The sequence below is a fragment of the Grampus griseus genome (assembly GCF_964374135.1).
Source record: "Grampus griseus genome assembly, chromosome: 1".
Taxonomy (NCBI): Eukaryota; Metazoa; Chordata; class Mammalia; order Artiodactyla; family Delphinidae; genus Grampus; species Grampus griseus.
Window position 1 is genome coordinate 81,994,767 of NC_139017.1, and position 16,235 is coordinate 82,011,001.

Below are 16,235 nucleotides of genomic sequence, written 5' to 3' on the forward strand. Positions count from 1 at the left end.
GACGAGGACTTGGGATATTTTCTGAGTGAGATGGGAGCTGTGGCAGCCATTATGCTTTCTGCCAAATATTTCCTGTCTTTTCCCTCTGACCTCAGGATAGGATTGCTCTTCTTTGTCCCTTTGAAGCTATGTGTAGCCACGTGCCTTGCTCAGTCAACAGCATGGGAGCAGAGGTGATGTGGTCACTTTGAAAAAGAAGTACGCTTTATTAGGTTAAGCCACTTCGATTTTGGTGTTGTCTGTTACCTCAGCATAATCTGGCCCAAACTGACTAATACAGATTCCAAGAGGGGGTTTTGGGAAGAGACGTTTTGGCAGGATCATTCTGGCAGCAGCTGGTATTCAGAGACAAGGTTGGAAGCAGAGAAAGCAGTTAAGAGAGTATTGTATCACCTAGGTGAGAGATGCAGTTGATGGTCTATTGATCATCAGTAATATTGGAAATAATGCAAAGTGATCATATTCTAAATATATTAAACTGAACCACTAGGATTTGCTAATGAGTTGGATATTGGGCGGGTGGGGGAGGGAAGAAAGCAGTCGACGATGACCCCAAGGTGTATGGTGTTGGCAACTAGACAGACAAGAAAGCTCTCAATTCTCTAAACCACCCCCTTCATGCAACACACACACCCAGCCCCTGCCCCCCCAACACGTTTCAAAAAACGAACTCTATTTTTCATTTGGCAGGCAAAATGCCTGAAACTTCACCATTTCAAAGAGCCATTCTTCTTGGATAAGCATTGCCCTTTCCAGGCAGCTTATTTCAAAATGAAAATACCCACTAGAGAGGTTCTTTTTTTTTTTTTTTGGCATACAGAGGAGTATATTATTCTTTTTTTTTTAAACATCTTTATTGGAGTATAATTGCTTTACAATGTTGTGTTAGTTTCTGCTTTATAACAAAGTGAATCAGTTATACATATACATATGTTCCCATATCTCTTCCCTCTTGCATCTCCCTCCCTCCCACCCTCCCTATCCCACCCCTCTAGGTGGTCACAAAGCACTGAGCTGATCTCCTTGTGCTATGTGGCTGCTTCCCACTAGCTATCTATTTTACATTTGGTCGTGTATATATGTCCATGCCACTCTCTCACTTTGTCACAGCTTACCCTTCCCCCTCCCCGTGTCCGCAAGTCCATTCTCTAGTAGGTCTGTGTCTTTATTCCCGTCTTACCCCTAGGTTCTTCATGACATTTCTTTGTTTGTTTGTTTGTTTTCTTAGATTCCATATATATGTGTTAGCATATGGTATTTGTTTTTCTCTTTCTGACTTACTTCACTCTGTATGACAGACTCTAGGTCTACCCATCTCACTACAGAAAACTGTAATTCAAAAAGAGTCATGTACCACAATGTTCATTGCAGCTCTATTTACAATAGCCAGGACATGGAATCAACCTAAGTGTCCATCATTGGATGAATGGATAAAGAAGATGTGGCACATATATACAATGGAATATTACTCAGCCATAAAAAGAAATGAAATTGAGTTATTTGTAGAGAGGTTCTTTAATGTGGATTGATTTATTTTAGCAACTCAGAGACACCCTTGAAATCATCTAGTCCAAGCCTCTCATTTCATTTGAAGAAACTGAGGTCCAGAGAGATAAATGATCTTGCCCAAGGTCATGTAGAAAATTAGAATCGAGTTGAGATCCAAAGAGAAGGACTCCTGACTCCTAGGGCATTGTTTTCCCTCCTCCTTCTTGTCCAGCCTGAGTAGGGGGCTCTTGGCTTTGCATGGGCCTTGGAAGGGATGCAGGGAGGAGAGGGGGGAGCCATGTAAAAGAAGCAATGCCTCCTCCACTATTCTGTGTGGACCAGTCCTAAGCAGGACTCAGGAGCATCTTCCTTCAAGTCTGCAAATCCTTCCATCACACTAACCTTGACTTCACTGGTCCTAAGCCAAAGACCAAACCTGAGAAGAGAAATTATTAAAAGGACCTGAAAAGAATACATCCTGTTCAACTTTGTGTGTGAGCGTCTGACACTTGGCAAGCATGCAGCACGTTCAAGTCCCTTCTTCCCTCTGTCTTGTTTGGTGTTTTCCTGCCCTGCCAGCTTTGTGCCACTCTTCTTGCAAAGCATTCTTTGCGCTGCTCTCCATGGGTCAGGCACAGCTAAAAACAGACAGCTCCAACACTCCTCTCCTCTTCATATCCTGGCACATTGCATCCTGGCACACTAACTAGAATCATTTGATTCTGCATTTTTATGTCAGGCTTTAAATTTGCAAAGTGCCTGACTATAATTTTTGTTAGATTTTTATTATTTGTTGTACCTTTTAAAACAGCTATTTGAAACCGTTACCACTGAAACTCTTCTCCGACTTTTGCAAATCTTGGACAATGGCCATTTTTAGTGACTTTTGTCTTAGACCTTCTTTGGTGTCTAGGGAAGCCAAACCACCTTTTTAGGTAGTTAGTGATCAGCAATTTCCTACACGTGGCAGAGTGGCGAGAGGCAACAAAGAGGTACGGACTAGAATCTCCTCTTCTGAGAAGAAAGTAAAGAATAACCTGATGAGAAAAACATTGCAGAAGAGATTCACAGCTTTAGATGCCAAATAGCAACTCTCAGAGCCATTGGCAGCCGAGAGACAGTTTGTAATGTTTATCAGACCCAGTATTGAAAAAACTGTGTAGAATAAAGAGAAATCGTGTTAACTTTTCCTTCTGAAGTTTAAATGAATATCTGTATTATATAAAAGTGCTGAAAAGTACATGAAAGCCTATAAAAATAAGGTTAACTAAGACAGTGTTTCCAATGATTTTGCTTTCATTGGAAAAGAAATATCCCCATAAAAAGGCATAATCTGTGCCTCATGCCTCTGTTGAGTGATCTACAAATACTGCACTTGATGTCCTGGGTAAACTTCCCTTTCTTCCAATGCAAACCAATTTTGCCTTTCCCTGCACATGTGCAAGGACTTTGGAAAGATCGCTACAGCCACACATGGAATGACTTTGTGCGCTGCTTCTGGACACACGGCCTGTTTCATATATTAACTGCATTCTAAATCCCACTAATGACAATGCTGTATGTGCTGTCTTCAGTTACTACCCCATTTATACCTTTATTCCCCCCCAACAGACCCCAGCTGTTATTAAAGAACAGTATTTAAGTCCCATTATAACAAAGATTTTTTCAATAGCAAATGACCCCAAACAATGGCCCATTTCTTGGAATAACTTTACTGAATTCAATTTCTGCCAGGTACTGTGAGTACTCAGATCTGCCAGTGACGCAGAGATGAAAAACGCTGCATACCTGATCTCAGAGGGCTCAATATTTGAAATGACAAGATTCTAACACAGCAAAAGAAGTGTGGTTGCCCCTTGAACTTTATTCCGATGGGACCTAATATAGAATTCCACGTGAGAAAGATGGTTTTATCCTGTAGAGATTTTAGGGTTTTTTTTTTTCTTTTTTTTCATTTCTGTAGCTTTTTGGTCCAGGCCCTGATGGCTCTTAGGTTCTATCACGGGGATTAGAGTCCTTCAGCAGCTGCCGTTCCTCTGTGACAACGTAGACTCATTTCCAAGGGGGCTAAGGAGGCCTTCTCATCACCTTAATCACACCAATCAGGTCTGACAGTATGATATTGGCATTGACACGGCATGACTTAATGAGGATTTAGCTTCACCAAAGGACACATCAGATGCAGAGTTTAAACCAGCTCTTTGCTCCATCCTAAGACCTGGGTAGCAAAGTAGCTCTTTATTTCATTTCAATCCAGAGGGACGACTTCACACATCAGAGCCTTTCTTCTCGGCCCTCTTGTGCAAGTATTTTTCCCCTCATCACAAAATGCTTTCCTTTTTGAAAAAAATGAACTTGCTGCTCCAACCCGCTTGGTATCTGGCTCTAGGTCCAGAGCTTGAGGGTAAATGGTGAGGTTGAAATGTGTTTCTGGATTCTGTGGTTTCAAAGTGGCTACTCTTTCCAAACCGGGGCGGGGGGGCGGCGGGGGGGGGGCTCTGAAAAACTGTCAAGTTGGCGAAGTCTGCGTCTCCCCCCTCTCTCATCCCAGCTTCACATGAGAAGAAGGAAATGTATCTGTGGTTCAAATAATGATCGCTTCACCGAGTACTCTCTCTGTGCCAAAGAACATCCCAAAGTGCCTTCCCTCCGTTGTCTTGTTTAAACCTCCCAGTGTTCCCATGTGCCCACCTTCTCTTCCTCCTCTGAGGAATCTGATGCTCAGAGAGGTTAAGAAACTCACCCAAGGTCACAGAGGTAGTAAGTGGCTGAGGCAGGCTGGACTCCATCCTAGGATAAAGGAAATTTGAAGGCCATAGGCCCAACCCTTATGCCAATACAGTCTTCGATTAAACGTCAATCACATTCTTTATTTTATATAACACAAAGGCAAACTATCCAAAAAAGACAATGAAGAAAATTTCTCAGAAAAATATCTAACCAAGATCTTCCCCGTCCGCCCCTGACATCCTATGAGCCCAGGACTGACTCCCTCCCTGGGGCTGGGACCTGAAGTCCTTGCTGGAGATACTGCATTGCAGGCATACACCTGCTCTGTGGGATCACAGAAGCCTGTCTGTCAGGACAATGCCTTCCCCCTCATGTACTTCCTTCTTAATTAAAATAACATTTTGAAAGTAAAATTATCCCGTGTGTAGAATAAACAGTACAACAAGAGCTGTGATTAACCTGTCAGAGATTGTATAATGTGATGTTAATAGGAAGAAATAAACTCCTGCTGAAGATCAAAGTCAGCTCTGCACATGGGGAACTTTTAAAATTAGAATGCCGATAGATGAATCTCCGTCCTGGAAAAATGAAAAAGCTCTGCAGGTTTGCGGAATGAAGGAGGAAAGACAGCTTGAGGACATTCCACTGCCCAGAGGAGCAGGCAGGCTGGAGAAGAAGAGGTCCGGTCTGCATCCTGGCCCCTCGTTGTCCTGTAGCATCTGGCAGCCCCTCCTTCTCTAACCCTGTGGTGGTCACTCAAACCTCCTTTGGTCTCTTGCACATACTGCTACGATCCATCCAGCTCAGCCCATGACAGGGCATGTGGGGCGTGCATGCGTGGGACACGTCTGCACGGGGCGTGTGTGCATGCGGGTGCGGTGGAGGGGGCGATGCACCCAAGTCTGTGTTGAGCACCTGCTAAACAGAGTCCCTCCTATGCCTTATAGGCGGGCCTCATTTTAATTTACATGTGTGGGTCTTGATAAGTGAAAGAACTGGAATTGTGAACCCAGATCTTTTGGGTTCTAAAGCCCAGGCTTTTTTTGCTCCTCTTGGGGAAAGGTATAAGCTAAGAAAGAAACCGTGGTTACGCGTGTTTCACTTACATCCACAGGAAGGCAAATGAAGAATTGAGAAGCATGTGTGTAAACATGCAGTTAAGTAACAATGAAAAATGGGGCGTCTACTGTGGCAGGCACTGTGGCAGGCGCTGGGGATGGCACGGCCCCTGCCACCACCAAGAGAAGCTTGTTGAGGGAGAGAGAAGGGAGACCAACAGGCAGGCAGGCTTTTGTAATCCAGAGCAGACGCTGCAGAGACACAATCAGAGGGGGTGATGGGGCCACAGGGGAGGACCCTATCCCACACTGGGGAGTCAGGCTGCCTCCAAAGTCATATCTGCGCTGAGGCCTCAGAGACAAGGCAGGGTCAGCCTAGTGAAGGGGACACAGAGCACGGAAAATGTCCCAGGAAGAGGAAAGACCATGTGCAAAGGCCCAGATACCAGAGAAAGCATGATCCATGGATGTCAATACACCTGTCCATGAACAAATGAGAAATTATTTCAGTGGCCTGCACACCCCAGATCCTGTGTTCCTTCAAATGTCCCCTTCACCCAATTTACAAGTCAGCTCTGCCATGTCTTGAGCCAGTTCTGTTGCCCACTGAAATGCAGATACCCCTGAGAGAACCAATGGATTTCAGTCCCTTTCAGCTCAGGGCCAGTGACTATCCCAGGCCATTTCCTGAGAGCAGAATGGAAACCTAAGGGTGATCATTGGTCCCTCAGATGGAGGCAAGTTTTGCCAGGCTCACAGTCTGGCAGAAGTGAAGTCCTGCTGGCACCAAGACCCTTGTCAAAAAGGTGCTACCTGGACTTCCCTGGTGGCACAGTGGTTAAGAATCCACCTGCCAATGCAGGGGACGTGGGTTCGAGCCCTGGTCCGGGAAGATCCCACGTGCCGCAGAGCAACTAAGCCCGTGCGTCACAACTACTGAGCCTGTGTTCTAGAGCCCGCGTGCCACAACTACTGAAGCCCACACTCCTAGAGCCTATGCTCCGCAACAGGAGAAGCCACTGCAATGAGAAACCTGTGCACCACAACGAAGAATAGCCCCCGCTCACCGCAACCAGAGAAAGCCCACGCACAATAACGAAGACCCAAAGCAGCCAAACATAAATAAATAAATTAATTAATTTTTTTTAAAAAAAGGTGCTACCTGCAGGGGTGATGCGTGTCCCCCATCTGCTGCCTCTCAGCATCTCAGCAGGCACACCACCAGTACCGGAAACGGATCCCAGGAACTCCCTGCTGCTCCCAAAATGCTGTTTACTTAACAGGAATACAGCCCGGGACTGAGTGGGGCTAAGGGAGCATGGCCAGGGTCATGGTGGGATTACACTGTTAAGTGAGCCAGCACACCTGAATGGTCTACAGTCTTCTTAGCTTCTACCATGCTGACAAAACATGATTTTAAATACCTAAGTCTTGGTTCTTTAAGAATTTTTCCAAATACTAGTCAGTAAGTTGCAATGCTGAGGGCATGGGTCTTGGAGCCCACAGACTAGGTTAGTTACTTGCTAGTTGTGTGACCTCTGTCTGGTTATTCAAACTCTGAATTTCCATTGATTCATTCAATAATATGCATTTGTTGAGGACCTACTGTACTCCAGGTGTTACGGGTACTAGGAATTGACAGTTCCTAGGATTTTATAGTTTAGTGGGGATGGTAGACTCTTGCCTATTGTATGAATGTAACAAGGATGTGTATATCTACTCTCTTTTGCATTCCCAGTATTCAACCTCCTCCTATTCTTCCAGAGGCATGTGGTTTTCATAGGAGACTTTTGGGATTGTGGCAGCTGGGATGCAAAGAGAAAGAAAGAGTCTATGTTCAGCTTTCCACATCCAGAATAGGATTGTTGAGTTCATAGCAAGACAATCGTTTTGAAAGCCAAGCATTCTCAGAGTCAAAAAAGTGGGGTGGGGGTTGGTCTCTGAATTCCGTAAGCTCCCATTAAAATATCAAGAGCCAGACTTGGAGCTCTTGATCACAGAGTTTCACTATAGGCCTAAGGAGGGGAGAGCCCAGAGTGTAACCTAAGAGGAGGTCTGGCTGAGGAAAGGAGGAGGAAAAAGCACTTCCCTTCAGCCCAGCAGAGGAGAATGGGCAGGGGTAAGACAGGCCAGGCCAGGTGATCATTGGCCAGGGTCCTCATTTTCCCTCAGTCTTGGGCCTGCTCCTAAAGGTGGTGGTGAGTATTACAGAAACGGGTAGGAAAGAAACAGAGAATATTGGAGCAAGTGGCCTATTTCCCTGGGCTCAGGCCTCTGGGAGATGCCCCAGAGTTGGTTTGGTACCAATATGGTAGAGGAATGAGAGTATGGCATTGAGGGAGGGAGTCCTCAGTAGAGACTTTGGGATAATGCCTCTGGCTCCATTCAGCCTGCATGCAATGGGCAGAGACTGCTAGCCCTGACATCCTTCCTGACTTCCAGACTTTCATGCTGCACAGATGCCCCTCAGGGTTCCACAGGTCCCCCCAGATCCTAAACTGAAGATCTCTGCTTCCCAGCCACCCACAGGCTCCATCATTGACACCATCTCCATAGTTGGCACAAACATTTACCTGGTCATGCAAATAAGGAAGCCAGGGGACATCCAGGACACCCCTTTCTCTCCCTCATCCCCTCATCCAACCATTCCCACGTCCTGACACACTTACCCCTGCATTTATTTTGAATGTGTCTCCTCTCTATGCCTAGCTCCCAGTGCCCCGCTCAGGCGTCATCGTTGTTGTTCACTTGGATGTGAACTTTATGTTTCAATCCAAGTAGAGCAGACTGGGAGGAGAGAAATGGAAGACTTTGGAGCATCAGGCTAAGAATGTGTAGCATAAGGTACTGGTGCCATCAGTCCTCAGATCTCACTATCAAGGCGCATATGCTGATGGCCTTTTTCTGCAAGTACCTGGGGGCTTTCTCTGGCTGCAAGAGTGTGTTCAAATGAGTAAAGGAGGCAAACTACTAGTGGTGGGGGACTATTCTCCCCTCCCCCAAAATAGCCTTCAACCAATTTTGAACGGAGGTTGGAGGGTAAATACCCCAGCTCCCTCCCTCCTCATGACAGATGACACTGAGGAACGACCATTTTGCCTGGGAATGACTACAGACCCCGGGGGGCCTCCCTGCACTTGGTCTTACCCTCCATAATCCACAACCTCCTTGACCTCACCTGTGACTCCTCTGGCTTCATCTCCTGCCACTTCGTGCCCCATTAATTCTGAACCGACTGCAGCTTCCTGCACGCACCATGCTGTTTCACACTTGCACGCCTTAGTTCAAGTTTTCCCTCTGTCTGAAATGATGTGCTTCCCAACATGCTTCCCTGGCTCTGACTCATGCCTCAAAGCTTAGCTCATTTACATATATTTAAGCATTTGCTCTGTGCAATACAGAATGCCTCAGAAGTACCTAGAAAGAGCACCCGGTCTTGACTTGGGGGATCAAGGAAAGCACCTCATTAGAAATGTCATCTAAGATTCTGAGAGATGAGTCTCAAAGGAAGTGAAATGGGCATGATGGAGCTTGGGGAGTGATAGTTTTTGAAGCACTGAAAAAGGAATATGGGGTCCAGAGGTGCCAGCACAGCTTATTAAATGAACTGAAAAAAAGTCACTAAGGCTGGAGCTGTAGAAAAGTAAAGGAAGTTGCAATAGGGGAAGATGAAGAGGCACAAGGGGCCAGATGACACAGGGCTTTAAGGAATATGGAATTTATGCTACTGCAATGGACAACAATGAAGAGTCTCTGAAGCTCCAAGTTGGTCAAACGCTCCATCCCCCGAGCTTCCATATCTTCCCTGGGATGTATCGTATCAGTTTACATTTTGCTTCCCCACTGGATAGCAAGTTTCTATATGGCAGGAAACACTTCTTTTTTTTTTGCGGTACGCGGGCGTCTCACTCTTGTGGTCTCTCCCGTTGCGGAGCACAGGCTCCGGACGCGCAGGCTCAGCGGCCATGGCTCATAGGCCCAGCCGCTCCGCGGCATGCGGGATCTTCCCGGACTGGGGCACGAACCCATGTCCCCTGCATCGGCAGGCGGACTCTCAACCACTGCGCCACCAGGGAAGCCAGAAACACTTCTTCTTGATCTTTGTTTCCTTGTACCTAACACAGATCCTGCCCAGGACTGTAATACATGCGTTGAGTTGGACCACTGAGGTGACCTAGAGCCACCCAGCCCAGACTCCTCTACAGGAGCCTTACAAGGAGGGTGTGAGGCTCCTGCCTGTGCCTCAGTATCACAGATCACTAAGTGTCAACATGGTACCACGGGACGGGAAAGAGCAGCCGTGATGCTCTACAGACAGAATTTGATCTTCAGGGGGCCCTGCCCCAGGGGTATCTCTGCAGTGGCCCCAGTAGGAATGCCTGATGCCAGGGCTGGTGGGGGCTGCGGAATGAGGACCTGGGTGCAGACCCTGGAGCAGCAGCAGTATTGTGGGGGCTCCCGAGTAGCACTGAGGACTCGCCCTAGTGGGAGAGAAGGGGAGAGCCTCAGAGCTGTCTGAACACAGCACCCACGAAGACGAGATCTGGGCTGCCCACGTGGTGGCCATAGGGTCATTGGAGGCCCTTGTGCGGACAGAGCTGGACCAGTCTGGGAAGTGGGAGGCTCACAGCTATTTGCATCAGGAGAGCAGAGGAGAGACTCCGATCCACTAGGAGGCTCGCTAGACCCTGTACCTGAGGAGGTCAGTGCCTGTTTCATCTGTCTCAGCCTTCTTTCCAAGTCAAGCTCAACTAAATCACAATTTTATATTTTTACAGGCCTGGTATATATTGTATATTAAATAACTATTTAATGATGGGTGAAGCAGCTTTCTAGAAATTCAGTTCCATGTGACTAGAGGCTGTTTTGTTCACTTGCTAAATCCCCGGCACCTAAAACAGGACTCGCCCATAGAAGGTGCTCAGAAATTACTTTAATATATTTAATTATATAATTATAAGTAATTACACTTATTATGGCTCAAAGAGGATAGATCTTTCTCGCAAGGTCGCACGACCTTCGAGGAGTTAAATCTTCCCAGTTCCAAGCTGGGAGCTTTCCTGGACTGCGGTGCCCCCGCTGGAGAAGAGCCAAACTACTCTGAGCCCAGCTAGGTTCTCGGACTGGTTCCAAGGATGAGATCCTCCAGGCTGCTGCAGGTTGAGTTAAGAACAAAGACTTTGGGTGGAGGTGCAGAGGGTGGAGGGGGAATGGCAACAGGGCCCTTGCTAGTGCTCGTGCCTGTGGTCTAAAACAAGAACCCAGGTAGCACTTGGCACTTAGGGACACTCAAAATGTCAGTGACTGAGGGGCATGTGTGAGAGGTCAGAGTTGAAGTAAGGGTGGAATCATAAAACAAGGAGGGAACACCTGGAAGAAGATGCATGGGAAAGGATGTAAGTCCAGGACTGAGCCATGGGAGGCATGTGCAGTCTGAGGGCAGACGGAGAAATCAGGGAGGTAGATGTTAAGCCAGGACGCAGTCACAGAAGCCTAGAAAGGAAAGTGATGGTGCCAGAGGTCATCGGAGAGGAAGCCGAGGACTGGCAAAGTCTGCTGAACTTGGCTGAGGGAGGAAGAGGCATGGGGGTCGAACAGCAAGAGCACCACAGGCTTGGGTCAAATCTCTGCTCAACCGTTGACTTACGCTGAGCAAGAGACTTACCTCTTAGGTCCTCAGCTTCCTTAGTTACAAACAGATGATACCTACTGATTGGGCCAGAGGAGGCCTTGTCCAGGACCTGAAACTAGGGATGCGCTCAATACATGCTGCCATTATTATGTTGGTGGCGGTGTTATTATTGCAACTGGTGACCTTGAAGGAGAAAATATCAGTTCAGTAGCGGGAATGGAAGGGAAGGGGAAGAAGATGGGAACCAGATTGCAGGAAGTTAAGGGGAACCAAGGAGATGGTGGGTGTCTCACTGACTTTGCTGAGGAATTTGGTAGTGAATGAAGTCGAGAAATCCACTGGTTCGGCAGCAGGAGGGCCAGTGGTTTCTTGAGGAGAGAAAAGCGAGTGAGCGCTCACAAGCAAAAGGAAAGGGACCTGCAGAGATGGGGCAATTGAAGATATCAGAGAGGGAGAAAGGAGATATCAGAGAGAGGCCCCGTGAGTACGCAGGGATGGTCCCCCAGAAGAGAAGCGGGACCCCCCCCCCCCCCGACTGCAGTGTTCTCTGCACCCGGCCTTCCTTCACTCCTTTACCCGCCTTCCCACTTAGGCCGGGGATGGGAGGTCTCTCCCTCAGCCGCTTTCAGAAAGTGTGGCATCAAGAAGACTTGCCTAGAAGTCAAGAGGCCTGAATTCTGGTCCTGACCCCGGCCATCTGCACTTGGCTACGCCCTTGTCCTTCCTGAACCGTGTCCTCCTGCATAAATGACTGATCCTCTCTGTGATTTTGTAACCATGTCGTCTCACTAAGCATTATAAAACATTTCCTCTTCTGAAGCTGTTCTCCACTCTGATTGGAAGAAAGGGGGAAAAAAAATCTTTGAACTGAAGCTATCACTTCCTCCAGCAACTGGGACGATATTTCTGCTTCACACGTGTTGCGAGCAGATCCGGTGATTCCATCAGTACCGGCAGATCGCTGCGGAGCCTCCTGGTGTTGTAAATAGCGTGTGCACTTTGTCCTGGCCTCCTGGAATGAAGCAAGGGAGAGGCGGGAGCTTTGTGCTAGGCTGAGTGTTGCTGTTGACGGCTGCAGGCTTCCGAATCCTCAGAAATAACAACAGTTACTGCGCATGCCCAAATTTGTCCTCCAAGGCAGCAAATGCATCAGCTGCTGGTTATTTTGATACTCCGGAGAAAAAGCTTTCGAGAAAATCTAGTACAGAAAACAGTCTTACCCTCTGTTTGTCTGCACCATTCCTTCTGCCCGCTGCCCTCTCAGCTGTTTTCATTCCTATTAATCCAGGCTTTAAAGTCCTTGTCTCAATGACCCAGGAGGAAGACGTTTCTGTTTCGGCCCTTCGTGAATGTGGAAGAAGCAAGAGAAGAGACACCTGGCTATGTGTCTCTGTGCCAAGGCCGGTCTGACCTGGAACCTGCTGGAAACCAGTCCAGTGTGGATGGGTTGTCTGACAGCCACAAATGGCTCTGACCATTTTTGGATTCAACAAGCATTCACCGAATGCTTACTGTGCACTAGACCTCGGGCTAGGACCACGAGAGATGGTGATAAATGTGGCTGGGATCTAATAATCCAGCCGCCACAAAAACACAAGCTCTCTGATCAGGTACCATGGCCATGTTACAGGGCCTGGCACACAGTAGGCGCCCAATATAATCAATCTTTGGAGTGTGTGTTTGTTATTTACGTGTTATAATTTACTCAAGATCCTAAAAGCTCAGGGACAGAAACAGAGCTATTCAGGGATGGAAAGGAGCACTTATTAAACCAAATGTGCCATCAGAATGTGATCAACAATTTGGGGAGGGGGGTATCCAGGCTTATATCCTGCTTACATCACTTTTAAATTTCCCTCTTACACACTTCATGAAAAAGAACCACAAGTGCCCCAAATCCTTTTATCTTTCCGGGTGATATCACAAGGACACATATAAAAGCTCTGTATTCAACAACCAAAGACTCTGCTATTCTAAAATTTTCAACTTCATCCCTAGATTCTTGGACAGCTATTATGTAAGGCTTAGGGCTGATGCTTTCAAACAAGTTTATAAGTAACATGATTGACGAATGAATTTGTCCTATGGTCTGGAAATTGTTTTGTTTCACTGACGATGATAAATTTCCTAATGGATCACCCTGACTCTGATGTTACTTCTAGAGAAAGGGCCATTCACGGTGGCTCTGGTCACTTACACTCACCTCCAAAGTGTGTTCCTCTACCAGTTTGTATCTCAGCAACTCAAGCGGATGAGGCTTTGCTGGGAAATAACAAGGTCATATCAAACCTAAAACTCCCTTCCAAGTCTGGGGCTTTCTCCTACCTCATCCTTCTCAGAGCATACATAAGTGGGTGAACTTAGGTATGGGAGCAAAGATGAAAACAGAAAGAAGCGGAAAACTCAGCCCAATCTGTGTCAAGTGTCTAAGCAGGGCCTCACCTTGCTCAAGTGCCCTCCACTGGGGGACAAGGGCCACCCTTGGACTTAGAGCAGGAACTCCTGTGCCTCACTAAATCCCGGCACCTGAGAGTGACTTTCACCTTAATTGTGCTGCCATGGCTTCACCCATAAAGGGAGACTCTGCCTCTCCCTCTCTCTGTCTCTCTCCCTACATGCCTTCTTCCCTTGCTGACTCAGGCACAGTGTAGGGGTTCAGCATGCAATTTGCTCAAGGAAGAAGTGAAGGAAAACATCTACAAGCTCAACACCAGAGGAGATGGTGGTATGAAGTTTCAAAGACCCACGAATCCCCCAGAACATTATTACAATTAATGATTCATATTTGGTAGAAATCTGACTTAAGGGGTATTTCTGCCTTGCTAGTATGGGCCATGGGTCAGACAAGTTCTCCCATCAAGGTCTGTATCCATGGAACCCAAGAAATATTGGAGGGCAATCTAGGAGATCCCACCTCACTGAAAGTATGGATGGTGGAGGAAAAGCAGAATTTAGGTAGGGCTTGGGGTGAAGCAGCAGGTTCTCTGCCTAGGTCACTTTAGAGTCACAGAACTCTTGCAAAATTGTTGAGAGCTGCGGACCCTCTACCCAGAAAAGTGCACACATCACACACAGCCAGACAAATTTGCCTCCAATTTCAGAAGGATGGGGGACCGCAGGAAGGAAACTTCTGGAGTCAGGGCCTTAAGTTAATGCTCTGATTCTAGGTGCTGATGCCTAAGTCTTCTGCCCCTCGTCCCTACGCAGGACTTGCCCCTACCCCCAGGGTCTTCTAGCTGGTTCTGGTTCTTGGGGCCACAGTCCTCCCTCGTGTCAGAGAAGCCCCGGCACCTGTATCTCCAGGAGCTCCCCTGGGTGCTGTTTTCTCCCAGGGTGACGGGAGGTGTCCCGGGAGAAGGGGTTTCTGGGCTTTTCTCTCTCGGCTGCCAGGAGCAGCTGAAGCCTAGGGCACGGAGGACGACGCCGGCAGACACTCCCGTGCCCTGCTCCAGTCACTGGCTGCAGGCGACGCGGGAGGGAAAGGCGGGGAGGTGCGGGGTGGGCCGGGCGATTCAGCCCACCCCGAGCTTGTTGGCCCGTTGGCAAGCGAGACCAGCACCCACTCCTGGTGCCCCAGAAAATCCCTGGCCAGCCGGGCTTTGCGCGCAGCCCCTCCAACCCGCGTGCGTTTCCTTTTGACCTCTGGAGGTTTGAACCCCTCCTTGGCTGGGTCGAACCGGCCCTCCCGGGAAAGATCGATCTCTCGTCCCCAGGATCCCCTACTGGCGGGCACCTCCGCCTGGCCAGAGCAGGTGCGGGGCTGGGGCCGGGAAGGGTTGGAGTAGGGGAAAGGATTTGGAGTGGGTGACTCAGGAGTCCGGGAGGAGGGGCTAAGAATTCAAGAAGCCTGTGTTAGAGCAGCTCGGCGCTCCGGCACAGCAGAGAGCGCTGGGAGCCGGAGGGGAGCGCAGCGGTGAGTCAGGCTGCCCCGAGCCCAGCCCGAGAGGGGCGCAGCGCGGGCACGGGCGCGGGCCGGCGTGGCTGGGCTCCTGGGGAGAGTATGCATGGATCCCGGTCTGGCGAGATCTCAGGGCACCCGCCGAGGCTTCCGCGGGCTGAAGTGCGGCCATGAGAGGAGCGTCCCCAGTGGGTGCGGGAGCGCGGGAGCCTCGGCGGGCGGGCGAGTCGTGGGGAGCAGCGCTCTCTCAGGTCGTGGAGTTCCCGATCTCCCGATGGCCCGAAGTCCGGGAGGCAACCCTGGCGCCTGCAGTCGCCGCGCGGCGGTACCGGGGACTAGCTAGACGGAGACAGCGCGCAAGTGAGGGAGAGCGAAAGAGCGTGGCGAGAGGGATGCGCGGGCTGCGAGCGCGCTGGGGCCGCAGGAGTGGTGGTCTGCGCCGCGGAGGGCTAGTGCACGGCGCGCGCGGGGTGGGGTGTGCGCCGAGTCCCGCGCGAGCGCTACGCTGTCCCCAGGTAAGGGGACGAGTTGGGCAGGGGGCTCTGGACCTGGTGCAGGGAATGGAGCAAGGGTCTCTGGGCTCCTCCGCGTGTCGCTGGAGGGCTGGGAGTCTCGAGTGAGGGCCCCAGGGGTTGATAGGGGAAGCCTGCTCGCCAAGGGACCTCCATGGAAGGTCCTGCTACGTGGGTCTCACGCCTCACCTCCAGCTGTCTGCCGCCAGGTGTGGGAGAAGCTGGCATGGAGGGGTGGGGCGGGCAGCGCCTTGGGTCCAAGCGACAAAGACCCAGGGGAGGGAGAGGACTTGGGGTCAAGGAGTGGCATCTTTGAGCCATCGGAAACAAGCAGCTTCATTCTGATTACAACTCTCCTTTCTCTTTCCAAAAAAAACCCCCCAAACCAAAAAACCTCTGAGATTCTCATGGAAGGTGTATTCTGCTTGAACTTTCTCTTCTCTTGTGACTTGAGAGATTAAAAAAGAGCCTGCTTGCTAGGCTGGTTTTTCCAAGTTGTTCCAGGTTGGAAGTTGTAACAGTTTGTAGGATAATTTACGGGTGTTTCATGCATTAAAGTGTATTACTGCAAAGCCTTTGGGCGCTATGGGTATTAAGGAAAACTCAGTGCACGTTCCCAGCTGGAAACCAAAATAGGGCTGTCCTGGGTATCTCTGCCCCCTCTGTCTTCTGAGGCCAACGGAATTCCTGGAGAAAAGGCACTTGATTAATTGTCTTGGTTCCATCCTCTGGGCGCACCCATTGCCAGCCAGCCCCCTGGCTGGCACACGCGCGCACGGCCAGCTGCATTCTTAAATTCAGAAATGGAAGTGGAGGGCCCACCAGTATCTCCTCCCCAGGGTCTTCAAACTCTTGACACTGTCAGTCAAGTCTGCTGGAGGGGACTATTTCTCCCTCTCAGAGCATATAGAAAGGCA